This window comes from Carcharodon carcharias, chromosome 1 (assembly GCF_017639515.1).
Source record: "Carcharodon carcharias isolate sCarCar2 chromosome 1, sCarCar2.pri, whole genome shotgun sequence".
Lineage (NCBI taxonomy): Eukaryota > Metazoa > Chordata > Chondrichthyes > Lamniformes > Lamnidae > Carcharodon > Carcharodon carcharias.
This window is the reverse complement of record NC_054467.1, coordinates 258394226-258407245: the sequence shown is the minus strand read 5'-3', so window position 1 is coordinate 258407245 and position 13020 is coordinate 258394226. Positions and strand designations below refer to the sequence as shown.

Sequence of the window (13020 nt, the reverse complement as noted above, 5' to 3'; positions counted from 1 at the left end):
CTTTGATTCCCTTGCAATCTATCTATCTCTGCTTTAGGTGGCTGAGGTGGTGGTGGGGAAGCATTTTAGTGATAGCGACCACAACATGGTACAGTTTAAGTTTGTTATGGACAAAGAAATAGACAAGTTGCAAAAAAATGTTTTGGATTGGGGGAGAGTGGATTTTAGTAAAATAAGGCAGGATCTGGCCAAGGTAGACTGGGAACAACTACTTGTGGGGAAATGCACAGAGGAGCAGTGGGGGTGTTAAAAAGGAAATGGGGAGGGAACAGGCTCAACATGTTCCCTCTAGGGTCATAGAAAGGAGTAACAAGCCCAGAGAACCATGGATGACCAGAGATATTCAGGTGACGATGAGAAAGAAAAGAGAGGCAAAAATAAAAACAAAAAACTGCAGATGCTGGAAATCCAAAACAAAAACAGAATTACCTGGAAAAACTCAGCAGGTCTGGCAGCATCGGCGGAGAAGCAAAGAGTTGATGTTTCGAGTCCTCATAAGGAAAAGAGAGGCTTTTAGCAGGTACAAGGGAAGCAAATCAGCGGAGGCATTAGTGCAGTACAGACAGTGCAGGGTGGTGCTTAAGAAAGCAATCAGGAGAGCAAAGAGGGGATATGAGAAAGCTCTGGCTGGTAATAGTAGGGAAAATCCCAAGATATTCTATAAGTATACCAATGGGAAGAGGATAACCAGGAAAAGAGTAGGGCCCATTAGGGACCAAGGGGGCAATCTATGGGTGGAGCCAGAGGACATCGCTAGAGTATTGAACGAATACTTCACATCCGTCTTCACCCAAGAGAATGAGGATGAAGGTATCGAACTCGGGGAGAGAAACTGTGAGGTTAAGCAAATTGATATAGAGCGACTAGGTATTGGAGGTGTTGGCAGGCTTAAAAGTGGACAGATCTCCAGGTCCGGATGATTTGTGTCCCAGACTGCTGAGGGAGGCAAAGGAGAAGATCGCAGGGGCTCTGACCCAAATTTTTAATTCCACTCTCGCCACAGGGGAGGTGCCAGAGGACTGGAGAACAGCTAATGTGCTTCTGCTATTTAAGAAGGGTTGTAGAGATAAACCAGGGAACTACAGGCCAGTGAGTCTCACGTCAGTGGTAGAGAAACTATTGGAGAAAATTCATAAGGAGAGAATCTAATCTTCACTCGGAGAGGCAAGGTTTGATCAGGGGTAGTCAGCATGGCTTTGTCAGAGGGAGGTCATGCCTAACAAATTTGATTGAATTGTTTGAGGAGGTGACCAGGTGTGTAGATGAGGGTAGTGCAGCTGATGTAGTTTATATGGATTTCAGCAGAGCCTTTGACAAGGTCCCACATGGGAGACTTATAAAGAAGGCAAATGCACATGGGATACAGGGTAATTTGATAAGGTGGATTCAAAATTGGCTTAGTTGTAGGAGACAGAGGGTGATGACAGAAGGACGCTTTAGTGACTGGAAGCCAGTGTCCAGTGGCGTACCACAGGGATCTGTGCTGGGTCCTCTATTATTCGTCATTTATATAAACGACATAGATGACTATGTGGGGGGTAGGATTACTAAGTTTGCGATGACACAAAGATTGGCCGGGTGGATAACAGTGAGGTTGAGTGTCTTGGGCTGCAGGAAGATATAGACGGGATGGTCAAATGGGCAGATAAGTGGCAGATGGAATTTAACCCTGAAAAGTGTGAGGTGATACTCTTTGGAAAGAGTAATTTGACAAGGAAGTATTCAATGAACGGCATGATACTAGGAAGTTCTGAGGAACAAAGGGACCTTGGTGTGTGTGTCCATAGGTCTCCGAAGGCAGAGGGGCATGTTAGTGGGGTGGTGAAAAAGGCATTTGGGACACTTGCCTTTATCAATTGAGGCATAGATTAGGGAGGTCATTTTGGAGTTGTATAGAACCTTGGTGAGGCCACAGCTGGAGTACTGTGTGCAGTTCTGGTCGCCACACTATAGGAAGGATGTGATTGCACTGGAGGGGGTGCAGAGGAGATTCACCAGGATGTTGCCTGGAATGAAACATTTAAGTTATGAAGAGAGGTTGGATAAACTTGGGTTGTTTTCATTGGAGCAGAGAAGACTGAGGGGACGACCTGATTGAGATGTACAAGATTATGAGGGGCATGGACAGGGTGGATAGGGAGCAGCTGTTCCCCTTAGTTGAAGGGTCAGTCATGAGGGGACATAAGTTCAAGGTGAGGGGCAGGAGGTTTAGGGGGGATGTGAGGAAAAACATTTTTACCCAGAGGGTGGTGATGGTCTAGAATGAGCTGCCTGGGAGAGTGGTGGAGGCGGGTTGTCTCACATCCTTTAAAAAGTACCTGGATGAGCACTTGGCACGTCATAACATTCAAGGCTATGGGCCAAGTGCTGGTAAATGGAATTGAGTAGGTAGGTCAGGTGTTCCTCACGTGTTGGTGCAGACTCGATGGGCAGAAGGGCCTCTTCTGCACTGTGATTCTGTGATCCTCCCTCCACTGTCTTCTGAGGCTGAGAATATCAAAGACGCACAACCCTACAAGAGGAAAAAATTCTCCTCCTCTCTGTCCTAAAAGGGTAACCATTAATTTTAAAACAGGGCCCCCTGAGCAAACATCATTTCTGCATCCATCATGTTGAGACCATTCAGGATCTTGTACACTTCAATCAAATCACCCCTCACTCTTCTGAACTCTGTTGGAAACAAGCTCAGCCTGTCCAACCTCTCCTCATAAAACAACCTGCTCATTCCTGGTATCAACCTAGTAAACCACCTTTGAACCACCTCCAACGCATTTACATCCTCTGTTAAATAAGGAGACCAAACCTGCACACAGTATTCAAGATATGGTCTCACCAATGCCCTATGTAACTGAACCATAACATCCTTACTTTTATGTTCAATTCCTTTCGTAATAAAGGACTGCATTCCATTAGCCTTCATAATTACTTGTACCTGCATACTAACTTTTTGTAACTCATGTACTAGGACATCTAGATCCCTCTACACTTCAGAATTATGAAGCCATTCTCCATTTAAGCTTTTTTGTTCTTCTTGCCAAAGTGAACAATTTCACATTTTCCCACATTAAACTCCATTTGCCAGATCTTTGCCCACTCACTCAGCCTATCTATATCTGTCTATAGCCTCCTTATCTCCTCTTCCTAACATACTTTCCTCTCTAGCTTTGTGTCGTCTGCAAATTTAGCCACCATGCCTTTGCTCCCCTCATCTAAGTCATTGATATAAATTGGAAAAAGTTGAGGTCCCAGCACAGACCCCTGTGGGACTCCACTCATTACATTCTGCTAATCAGACATTACCCATTTATGTATATTCTCTGTTTTCTGCCAGCCAGCCAATCTTCTATCCATGCTAATATGTTACCCACTACACCATGAGCTTTTATTTTCCACAATAACCTTTTGATGTGGCATCTTATCAAATGCCTTCTGGAAATCCAAGTACAGTGTGTCTACAGGCTCCCCTTTATCCACAGCAAATGTTACTCCTTCGAAAAAACTCCAATAAATTGGTTAAACATGATTTCCCAAGCTAACCCTTTCCAATTACCTTGAGTTTTTCTAAGTGCCCAGCTATAACCCCCTTAATGATCCATTCCAATAATTTCCCTGCAACAGACGTCAAGCTAACTGACCTATAGTTTCCTGATTTCTGCCTCCCTCCCTTTTTGAATAGAGGGATTATACTTGCTACTTTCCAGTCTGATGGAACCTTTCCACGATCTAGTGAATTTTGGAAAATTAACTTCCACGCATCTATGACTTTATTAGCAACCTCTTTTAAGACCCTAAGATGAAGTCCATCAGAACCCGGAGACTTGTCAGTCCACTGCTCCAAAAGTTTGCTCGGTAAGGCTTCCCTAATGATTTTAATTTAACTAGGCTCCCCTCTTAGACTGGTAGTCTTGTGTATCTGTAAATAGTTACGTTCATACAATAAAACCAGTTATTGTTCAGACATATCTCTGAATCTGCAACCATTCCTTAGCCAGTCACCATCAAGATACAACACTATGCACTCGTACACACCAGTTACTGGCCTACATACCTTACACCTGGTGTCATCACTTGGGCTTCTCAGTGGTAAAAATAAATGCCAGGAACCCAGCAGACAAGGGGTTAACACTGCAATTAAAGGCCTCCCTGTCTCAAAGGCACAGCCAGTAATTGGTGTGAAGCTCACTAATTATATATGTTGACACCCACTTTCAACAGTGGAATTTTGACAGGACTGGGTCCAAACTAATATTCAGCTTTCCTGTTGCTGCCCTGGTTATTCAAATGACCCAGCTTGAGTCTACTCAAGTGGAGGACCATTTATTTTTTAAAAAAGATTTCCTATTGGGTTTGAACCTCAATCTACATGAAGCTGACTTCTCCTGCCAGCAACAGGGGAAGATTTTTGATTCATTCTCAGGATGTGGCCATTGCTAGCTGGGCCAGCATTTATTGCCCATCCCTAGTTGCCCTTGAGAAGATGGTGGGGAGCTGCCTTCTTGAACCGATGCAGTCGATGTGGTGTAGGTACACCCACAGTGCTGTTAGGGAGGGAGTTCCAGGATTTTGACCCAGCGACAGTGAAGGAACGGCGATATATTTCCAAGTCAGGTTGGCGTGTGGCTTGGAGGGGAAATTGCATCTGGTCATGTTCCCATGCAACTGCGGCCCGTGTCCTTATAGGCAGGTTTGGAAGGTGCTGTCTAAGGAGCCTTTGTGAATTCCTGCAGTGCATCATGTAGATGGTACACACTGCAGCTACTGTGCGTTGGTAGTGGAGGGAGTGAATGGGCTGATCAAGCAGACTACTTTACTACAACATTCACTTCACTGCCATCCTGACTCATAGCTCTTCGAGAAGCTTCGGGGAATCAGGTGAGCTGCTAGCCAAAGACATGGAAGCTTAAATGTGTAATGGCACCATTCACAGGATCTTGGAAGATTCGATTCCAGGTCTGCAGAGTTGGCTCACCTGTGTCGGGAAATCACATTCCAGGTCAACCTTCAGTACGTGTCTCCTCAGCATAGCCATCGCACACCGACCAACCACTCAATGAGCTCCCAAAGTGAAAAATAAGACCATTAATGTTGGGTGGGGAGGGGAGAGCAGAGTAGGAGGAAAGGCAGAGGACACACAAGTCCATTCCGTCCAGAAAAATCAATGGGCATGGCCTGTTTACCCCCGTGTGCCTTCCGAAAAGCTGGATCAAAGGCCGAGTAGCAGGCAGCCAATCCACGCCAATCTGTACAGGATCCTGGGCTTTAAAGTATAGGTTTGCAGCACCATGGGTAAAGAGCAGGCACAGGCATGAGGAGGTGAATGGTCTCCTTCTGTGCTGGATGTCTTAATGCTGTGTGACTCAGGAAGCCCAGCAGTAAAAATGCTGCAATTTATCTTAGCGACACAACTGGTGCCGTAGGAAACCAAGAGATAGCGGCTCTGCACAGGTTATTTTGACTGACTGCAGTGTGGAGGTCCAGGGGTTTGGGTGGGTGGAGGGGGGTGGGGGTGCGGTGCAGAAGAAATGAGCTTTTTGTTAGAGATATACATATACACACATTTGATATGGGGAGTGGAAGAGGAACTGCAGCTATCAAAAGCAACCTGGCCAATCGCAAAACAATCCAAGTCAACCTCGAGGTTTGAGCCATAGCTTTGTGAGTAGCACACTGGCTGAGTCAGAGGCCATGGGTTCATGCATCAAATTGAGGGAAAGCTGCAATAGTGCTCTGGGATCTGTTACATGCACTTGAGAGGGCAGAGGTGGTGGGGGGTTAGTGGGCTCAGTTTAATATCACCTCTGACAGTGCAACACCCCCAATTACTGCACTGGAAAGTGTCAACCTGGATAATGCAGTCTGAAGTATCTGGAGAGGGACTTGAACCCACAACCGTCTGACAGAGCGTGCTGCTCATGGAGTCATAACTAAGAGCACTGATTGCAATTGAGAACCCCATCATACATTTCAAGACCAATAATCTCGACCTCATCTACTGACCCTAAAGAGATTAACGGGACAAACAGCCAAGGGAGGAAACCCACTTCACTATGAACGGCACCGGTTCACTTTCACTAGAAGATCCATGTCTCTGAGACTAAATGCAACGCAACAACCTCTGACCACAATATAAAGTGCCATGTCAGGCTGTCACTTTTATCAGGAGGAAGCTGGGGTTTCTCCATCCCCTGCAACTCTGGCTCAGGCACAGATAGCAAACTTTAAGTTGACATGCCCATATCAGACTTGTGGTGAAACAGCCAGACCAAAAGAGTTGGCTTCATGCAGTGCAGGGTGAGGGCTGTAGATCAGAAGAGTGGCAGAGCACGACACTTCCCAACCTCCAGGGCCCAGCGGGGCAAAGGTCGCTTTACATCTTCGAGCTAAATGTTCCAACGAAGCGGGAAAGGACAGGGCGAGAGGAGGAGGGGGAGCTCGGGGGCAGGGCAGAAAGACAAGAAGAAAACTTAACATTTTTTTTTGAGTAGGAAAGAGGGTTGTTGAGAGTGAGGTGGGGGGGGGCGGTGGTGGAGAAGAGAATTGAAAAAGGAAACGAGCAGGAAGGGAAGCTTAGGAAAAAGAGAGAAAATAAGTAACACAGTGAAAGAGTGCGGAGGAGAAGATGGGAGAGGCAACAGAAAAGAGAGAAAATGGCAGAGTACCAATCTTGAGACAAACTGTCGAGCAAACTGCTTGCCCGGTAAGCTTGACAAGTTTATTATTTAAGAGGCTCTTAGGATTGCTGGAGAGTTGTTGGCTCAGCAGCAGGCAGTGGCTAATCTATGGCCCACATGAGTCAACGAGTCTGCAGCACTCCCAGCAACAAGAGATAAAGGAGCTCCCTCATCCCGCCCAATGCCACTTCTCTCAGTTAACAGCTGGAGCAGGACAGTACAGCAGGCTATCACATCCAGATGTTACATTTCTCCCTCTCCAGTCATGCAGGAGTCAGGTGATCCCTCGATCAGTGACATGACCGGTCAGCTGATCCACAAGAGTGGTGAGAATGTGGAATTTGCTCCAAGGAGTAGTTGATGTAAAAAAGCATAGATGTGTTCAAGGGGAAGCTCGATAAATGTCACGCTGACAGAATTAGATGAAGGAAGGAGAGAGGAAGCTTGTGTGGTCCAGCATGGACTTGCTGGCTGAATGGATTGTTTCTGTGCAGCAGGGAGTGTCCACAATTTTACAAACGGGCACAGTCCACACACGAACACACTAGAAACCTCCACATCCTCACACAGACGCGAAGGAACATCGCAACACGTTGGGTCATCTGAAAACAAGAGTGACATAAAAAGCACAAGGAGCAACTCTACTCTCAAGAGAAAGATTAAACCAAAACCTGTTCATGCAGAATAAAAGCAAAATACTGCGGATACTGGAAATCTGAAATAAAAACAGAAAATGTTGGAAAAACTCAGCAGGTCTGTGGAGAGAGAAACAGAGTTAATGTTTCGAGTCCAATATGACTTCTTTAGAACTGAAAAAGAGTCACACATTAACTCGAAACGTTAACTCTGTTTCTCTCTCCACAGATGCTGCCAGACCTGCTGAGTTTTTCCAGCATTTTCTGTTTTTATTACATGCAGACAGTGCCAGTCCCTTTAAAGGAGCAGGTGATTTCAGTGACACTTTATCGCATATTTAGCAAGAAAGCAACACCAGATTTTAAAATATATACTTAATTCCTGGTGAGACTGCAAGATTTTGTTTTCTCAGTCTTGTTTGCTATTTGAGCTACTAACTGCCTGTAACTGACACTGTAATTGACACTCAGTGAGCATCTCGCATGCCTCTCTCTTTGCCTCTCATGTGTCTCCCAGTTGCATTAAGGTAGATTTCTGCGGAGAAATCCGGAATGTTCTGAATGTTAGCTTCAGCTTCTGGTTTGAACCCGAATATAATTAGCCACCTACTCTCCAAAAACCACCTCATAATTTTCTGGGCAAGTATCTCAGTTCGACAGATTGCATAAAACAGCCCAAAGCTCTACACTGAAGGAATGGCTCCTCTCATTTCAATCCCATTCCAACACTCCACTGTTTGGCCTCTCACTTTGCACTTTCCCTAAACCTGAGCTTATCCAAAATTCCCATTATCCATATCCTAACTCACACTTAGTCCCATTCACTCATTACCCCTGTTCCCACTGATCAACACTGGCTCAAGATCCAGCCGCGATTTTCAAATTCTCACTCTTGTTTTCAATCCCTCCACAGCCTCACCCTCTCCCTATCTCTGTGATCTCCTCTAGCCCCACAATCCTCCAAGGCACCTGCTCTCCTCTAATTCTGGTCTCTTGAGCATCCCTGAATTTTACTGCTCCTTCATTGGTGGTCATGCCTTTAGCTGCCGAGGCCCCAAGCTCTGGGTACCCTCCCAAAATCTTACTGCCTCTCTACGTCTCTCTCCTCCTTTAAAATTCTCTTTAAAACACTAACCCTGAGTAAGCTTTTGACTACGTCCAGCTAGCTACTTACATGACTTGGTGTTTGTTTGATAATGCTCCTATGAAACGCCTTGAGACATTTTTACTGCTTTGAAGGGGCTATATAAATGCACAGTGAAGCGACACCAGTTAGCAGACGCAGTACCCAATCATAATGACGTGCTAAAGATAACTGGAAACCATTATTGCTAGGCCATTTTATAGGGCAGTTCAGAGTCTATACTGTGGGTCTGGAGTCACATGTAGACCAGACCAGATAAGGACAGCAGATTTCCTTCCCTAAAGGACATTAGTGAACCAGGTGGGGCTTTTACAACAATAAACAAAGGTCTCATGGTCAGCTTTACCAAGACTAGCTTTTAATTACAGATTTAATTAACTGAATTTAAATTCCACCAGCTTCCATGGTGGGATTTGAACCCGTGTCCTCAGGACATTAAACTGGGCTTCTGGATTAGTCCAGTGACATTACCTATATGCCATCATCTCCCTTCATTGTGTATTTCCAATGTTTTTTTAAAAAATTAATTCCTACATAGAATGATGCAACACAGAAGACAGCCATTCAGCCCATTGTGACTATGCTAGCTCTTTGAATGAACTACTCAATTAGTCCCACTCCTCTGCCCTTTCCCCATAGTATTAAACATTTTCTCCTTTTAAAGTATATATCTAATTCCCTTTTGAAGTTGCTATTATGCTCACTTTAAAAAAAGAATACACAGAAAACCACTTCCCCTTTACAGTTGTTCTGCAAAGATAAATGCAGTATTAAATTTGGGACCACACCCACTGAAAACAGAACCGAAGTATTTCTATCTCTTGTAAACAGCAAAGTCAGTCAAGACGCTCACGGACAGAGGTCTGGAATGTAATTAATCAGCTGGAAATATCTTAATGGTATTCAATTCTGTGTGAAACGTCTACCGGTTCAGACAATTCCAGTGTACTCACTCACAGCTTAACGTTTCCCTACTGCTCAAAGGATCCACCTCACTCCCCAGTCTCCTCAACAATGGACACCTGGCCAAAGAGACAGCCCGGCCCTGCAAGCTTCCAGTAGTTGCCATGTCCCTAGCCAAGCTCAAATTGCACAGACAGCAAGTTTGTTACTGATTGAAAACAATTACTATAATAGACTGCTTTCAACCCAAACCCACGGTCCGACCTTCGCAAGAGAATTAGAATGCACACAGAAGGAGACCATTTGACCTATCTTGCTGTGCTGGCTCTATGAAAGAACTATCCAATTAGTTCCATTCTCACCTACTTATTTCAGCTCCCCCCCCCTCCACCTTTTTCAAATATTTATCCAATTCCCCTTTTAAAGTTCCTATTGAATCTGCTTCTATCAACTTTTCAGGCAGCACATTCTACATTATAACAACCTGCCTCTGCTTCTTTTGCTAATGATCTCAAATGCACGTCTTTGTGTTAGTGAACCTTCTGACACTGGAAAGTTTCTCTTCACTAACGCGTTCAACGTTGCTCACAATTTTTAACGTCTCCAATAAATCCGCCCTGAACCTTCTCTACTCTAAAGGTGAACAATTCCAGCTTCTCCGGGTTCCTCCGGATGACTAAAGTTCCTCATTCCTGGTATCATTCGAGTAAATCTCCTCTGCTACCTCTCCAGGCCTTCACAGCTTTCCTGAAGCACCGTGCCCAGAACTGGAGACACTCCCACCAACTGAAGCCTATTAATAAAGTAGAATAAGTCTGGAAATCAGAAATAAAAACAAAGAATGTTGCAAATTGTCAGGAGGTCAGTTCCGAAAGAGAGTCATAATGGACACAATACTCTGTTTCTCTTGCCATAGATGCTGCCAGACCCGCTGAGTTTTTCCAGCACATTCTGCTTTTACTTGGCTCATTTTTATCTCAGCCTCTTTTTGAACCTCCAAGTGTTATTTGTTTTGGCCAAGTCCTTTTGGAGGAACATCAGCCAGTGCAGTAAGTGCATTCTTTGCCCCTCTTCCAATGCTACCTTGGGATCAGTAACGACAGAGGGAGTGAGAGACTGTCGAAGCTGCTGCCTTTCCAACAAGCCTTTAAACCAAGCCTGGTCTCCCCCTTTCAACTGACCATCAAAATGCTATTCGAAGAGAAAGGAGGTCCCTCAATATTCATCTGCCAAATATCACTGCCAAATCAAATGAAACCTGTGTATCTCTTATTGCTCTTTGTACAAGTCTGGCTGTTGCATTTGTCCACTGATCAATTGATGCACTTGGAAATATTTTTTTAAAATTCATTTACGGGATGTGAGCTTCGCTAGCTGGGCCAGCATTTATTACCCATCCCTAATTGCCCTTGAGAAGGTGGTGGTGAGCTGCCATCTTGAACCGCTGCAGTCCATGCGGTGTAGGTACACCCACAGCGCTGTCAGGGGGGAGTTCCAGGATTTTGACCCAGCGACAGTGAAGGAACGGTGATATATTTCCAAGTCAGGATGGTTAGTGAATTGGAGGGGAACTTCCAGGTGGTGGTGTTCCCATCTGTCTGCTGCCCTTGTCCTTCTAGATGGTAGTGGTCGTGGGTTTGGACACTTGGAAATAATTCATTGAAGCTGAAGTCCCTTGGGTTGTTCCTGACATGTAGATTGAGCAGGACAGTGAGAACACAGGAACATAAGAAGTAGGAACAGGAATAGACTATTCGGCCCCTTGAGCTTGTTCCGCCATTCAATAAGATCATGGCTGATCATCTTGAGTTTTGGATTCCGCATTCCCATCTAATCCCGATAACCTTTGATTCTTTTGCCTAACAAGAATCCATCTACCGCTGCCTTAAAAATATTCAATGACCTTCTGAGGCAGAGAACAATGTATCTAAATTTGCTGATGATACAAAAATAGTTGGGAGGGCATGTTGTGATGAGGGCAAAAGGAATCTTCAAGGGGATATAGACAGGTTGAGTGAGCAGGCAAACACTTGACAGATGGAGTTTAATGCAGGAAAATGTGAGGTCATGCACTTTGGTTGGAAGAATCAAAAATCAGACTATTACTTAAATGGAGAGATGCTCCAAAAAAGTGCAGCACAGAGGGATCTGGGTGTTCTTGTGCATGAAACACAAAAGATTAGCAAGCAGGTGCAGCAAGTAATTAAGAAGGCGAATGCAATTTTGGCCTGTTTTGCTAGGGGGTTGCAGTTTAAAAATAGGGAAGTCTTGTTACAACTGTACAGAGTGTTTGTGAGGCTGCACCTGGAGCATTGTGTGCAGTTTTGGTCCCTGTATTTAAGAAAGGATATATTGGCATTGGAGGCAGTTCAAAAGAGATTCATTAGGTAATTCCTGGGATCACAGAATCACAGAGTGCAGATGAGGCCCTTCAGCCCATCGAGTCTACACCGACACGTGAGAAACACCTGACCTACCTACCTAATCCCATTTACCAGCACTTGGCCCATAGCCTTGAATGTTATGACGTGCCAAGTGCTCATCCAGGTACTTTTTAAAGGATGTGAGGCAACCCGCCTCCACCACCCTCCCAGGCAGTGCATTCCAGACCATCACCACCCTCTGGGTAAAAAGATTTTTCCTCACATCCCCTCTAAACCTCCTGCCCTCACCTTGAACTTGTGTCCCCTCGTGACTGACCCTTTAACTAAGGGGAACAGCTGCTCCCTATCCACCCTGTCCATGCCCCTCATAATCTTGTACACCTCAATCAGGTCGCCCCTCAGTCTTCTCTGCTCCAATGAAAACAACCCAAGTCCATCCAACCTCTCTTCATAACTTAAATGTTTCATCCCAGGCAACATCCTGGTGAATCTCCTCTGCACCCCCTCCAGTGCAATCACATCCTTCCTATAATGTGGCGACCAGAACTGCACACAGTTCTCCAGCTGTGGCCTCACCAAGGTTCTATACAACTCCAACATGACTTCCTTATACATTTACATCCTTCCTTAAATAAGGTGACCAAAACTGCACACAGTATTTGAGGTGCAGTCTCACCAATGCCCTGAATAACTGAAGCATAACACTCAACTGAAATGTTCAATTCCTCTTGTAATAAAGGATAGCATTCCATTAGCCTTCATAATTATTTACTGTACCTGCATACTAACTTTTTGTGACTCATGTACTAGGACACCTAGATCCCTCTGCACTTCAGAATGATGAAGCAGTTCTCCATTTAAGTAATACTCTGCTTTATGGTTCTTCTTGCTAAAGTGAACAATTTCACCTTTTCCCACATTAAACTCCATTTGCCAGATCTTTGCCCACTCACTCAACCTATCCATCTGCAATCTCATGTCCTCTTCACAACATACTTTCCTATCTTTGTGTAATTTGCAAATTTAGCCACCATGTCTTTACTTCCCTCATCTAAGTCATTGATGCAAACCGTTAAAAGTTGAGTTCCCAGCACAGACCCCTGTGGGTTTCCACTCGTCACATCCTGTCAATCAGAAAAAGACACATTTATGCACACTCTCTGCTTTCAGCCAGCCAATCTTCTATCCATGCTAATACTACACCATGCACTGTTATTTTCCGTAATAATCTTTAATGTGGCGCCTTATCAAATGCCTTCTGGAAATCCAAGTACAGCATATCT

The 13020-nt window shown here is 44.8% G+C and overlaps 1 protein-coding gene across 3 annotated transcripts in view; it reads right to left on the bottom strand.

Annotated features, from left to right (window-relative positions):
• The window catches only part of LOC121278132 (mucin-17-like), a 150508-nt gene that overhangs the window by 99493 nt on the left and 37995 nt on the right, over positions 1-13020 (bottom strand). The window contains exon 1 of one of the 3 annotated variants that reach the window (XM_041188249.1): positions 4970-5313. The exons of the other annotated variants lie outside the window; for them this stretch is intronic. The gene's annotated coding sequence lies outside the window, so the exon portion shown is untranslated. Of the gene's footprint in view, positions 1-4969; positions 5314-13020 lie in introns of those variants that run through there. 3 annotated transcript variants of the gene reach the window in all.